The sequence below is a fragment of the Papaver somniferum genome, chromosome 4 (genome assembly GCF_003573695.1).
Source record: "Papaver somniferum cultivar HN1 chromosome 4, ASM357369v1, whole genome shotgun sequence".
NCBI classification, from domain to species: domain Eukaryota; kingdom Viridiplantae; phylum Streptophyta; class Magnoliopsida; order Ranunculales; family Papaveraceae; genus Papaver; species Papaver somniferum.
Window position 1 is genome coordinate 70,913,777 of NC_039361.1, and position 2,929 is coordinate 70,916,705.

The 2,929-nt window shown below is 38.9% G+C and overlaps 1 non-coding gene across 1 annotated transcript; it reads right to left on the reverse strand.

The window, feature by feature from the left end:
- Positions 1-1,128: 1,128 nt before the first annotated feature.
- On the reverse strand, positions 1,129-1,232 carry LOC113276835. The gene has a single exon (XR_003324623.1). It is a non-coding gene; the product is annotated as a small nucleolar RNA R71 (small nucleolar RNA).
- Between the last annotated feature and the right edge of the window lie 1,697 nt (positions 1,233-2,929).

Sequence of the window (2,929 nt, forward strand, 5' to 3'; positions counted from 1 at the left end):
TGTGGAGCTATTGCGAGTGAAGATAACATCAGCAAGTGGACCTTGATCTAAGAGTTCAACTACTGGGATAAACCTAAATTCACAAATCTTAAAGCATTCGATTGGATTACACCTTGAGTGATCTACTACTTGGTGGTTCGTTGAATAGAATCTGGTAGTCGAGAACTTCCGTATCCAGTGAGAGAAGGAGTTTTGGGGATAACATTGATCTAGCTGTTTTCCTACGGTTGGTGATGAATGGTTCTAACGAAAGATAGATAAGTATTCTAATCCAGTTATCGCTTGGTAATGACAAAGGATTCCTTGATCATCCCTTTCTTTTCTTATTTGTTTCTTTTATTTATCTTACAACCAATCCCCCATTGACTTTTACTTTGTTTTGCTAATTCAAATAACCTATCAATTACACAGCTCTATGTGGGAACGATCTCTTACGACCGCTATATTACCAATTAATTAGTGGGAAATATCTTAATTAATTTGTTGTGGTTACGACACGCATCAAATTTTGGCGCCGCTGCCGGGGAGTAATCGGTAGCTTTAGTTGTTTCTTTTAGTTTTATTTTGTTTTTAGATTTTCTTTTTAGTTTTTTACTTTGTTTTCTAGATTTTTGTTTTAGGTACTTCATCTCTGGCACTGAAGGATTGGGATTACCCGAGGTGCGGAATTCAAACTCGAAAAGGAACGGTACTGCAAGAACGTCCAAAGTTGCAAGAAGAACCTTCTACATCAACAATGGTAGGTGGTACAAATAATGCACCACCACCTCCACCTGCGGAGAGGAAGTTAAGAGAGTTGACATCTCCATGTTTAGATTCACAACCACTGTGCATTACAATTACTAACCCAGTGGAGCTGAATTCGAATCTACTTCATCATCTCCCGAAGTTCAAGGGACATCCTGGTGAAGACCCGAACCGTCATCTTCAAGTATTTCAACACAAGATGACAATTCTAAGGCAAGGAACCGAAGACAGAGATATGGCTATGCTACAATCTTTTCCGTTCTCATTAATAGACTTAGCAGAAGAATGGTTGTATTATCTTACTTCAGGGAGTGTTACAACATGGAATGAGATGAAAAAGCTCTTTCTGAAGAAGTACTTTCCTGCTTCTAAGGCGGCTGCTGCTCGTAAAGAGATTAGTGGTATTCTACAGATTACTGGAGAATCTCTTTATGAATATTGGGAGAGATACAAGAGGTTGCTGGCGAGTTGCCCTCACCATAATATATCCTCAACACTTATTATTCAATACTTCTACGAAGGATTACTTCCAGAACAGAGGAATTTGATTGATGCAGCAGCCGGTGGTTCACTCACTGAGAAGACAATCTCGCAAGCAACTAGTATGATTGAGAGTATGGCCTCAAATGCACAACAGTTTTATACAAGACATGACTCAAATGCTAGAAGGGTTAGCGATGTGGGGGAGTCTCCGAGTACAGAGCACCGGTTAAGGCGATTCATCGTATAACTTCTGTAGTAGGTCCACCATATGAAGAAGAGGCCGAGGTTTGAAAAAGCGGGGGTCTAACAACACCACCCAATATTTTGCTTAGCAATCTGTATGGACTAACTCTGAAATACTTTCTAGAGAATCAACTAGACAGTCAGACTCAATCTAGGTAAAAGTATCTCAAAGAGTTAATATCTCTCTCTTTTTTTGATTTACTCGAGCTAATAGAAATCAACGAGTCTTTAATCAAACACAAGGAACAACTTGGATGGTACCAAAGACCAATATCCAATGATCAATCAATGACAATCAACAACCAAAGGTTGGACTATTCTAATTGATGATCTAGACGCACAACCTGTATTATTTCAATTATAAAGATAAAACAATATAATGCGGAATAGAAATAACACAGACACCATAAATTTTGTTAACGAGGGAACCGCAAATGCAGAAAACCTCGGGACCTAGTCCAGATTGAATACACACTGTATTAAGACGCTACACACACTAGCCTACTCCAAGCTAACTTCGGACTGGACTTTAGTTGAACCGCAATCAGTCTCCCACTGATCCAAGGTACAATTATACTCCCCACGCCTCTGATCCTAGCAGGATACTGCGCACTTGATTCCCTTAGCTGATCTCACCCACAACTCAGAGTTACTATGACCCAAAGTCGAAGACTTGACAATAAACAAATATGTCTCACACAGACAAGTCTATCAAAGGAGCAATCTGTCTCCCACAGATAAACCCTAAAAGGTTCTGTTCCGTCTTTTGATAATAATCAAGGTAAACAAGAACCAATTGATAATCCGGTCTTATATTCCCGAAGAACAGCCTAGAGTTATCAATCACCTCATAACAATCTTAATCGTATGGTAGCGAAACAAGATGTTGTGGAATCACTAACAATGAGACGAAGATGTTAGTGATTACTTTTTATATCTTGTCTATCAGAGATATCAATCTCAAGACAATCAATCTGATTGTACTCGTACGATAGAAGATGCAATATCAGATCACACAACTACGATAAATTAGTATCGGTCTGGCTTCACAATCCCAATGAAATCTTGAAGTCGTTAACCTGGTTTTAGAAGAAGAAAACGAAAGGTTAAAGGAGAATCGACTCTAGTATGCAAACTAGTATCACATGTGAGGTGTGGGGATTAGTTTTGCAGAGATACTAGAGTTCCCCTTATATAGTCTTTCAAATCATGGTTTGCAATTAAGTTACCTTGGTAACAAAGCAATCAATATCCACCGTTAGATGAAAACCTGATTTAGATTCAGGCTAATATTTCTCAACCGTTAGATCGAAAACATAGCTTGTTATACACACTTGACAATGCACGCTTCTAGGTTTGTTAACCGTACACAAACGCATGCACTTGTTGGTTCAACAATAGTTAACCAAATGGTTAGCCATATGAGCATTCCATATCAACCATGTTCTTCTTCACC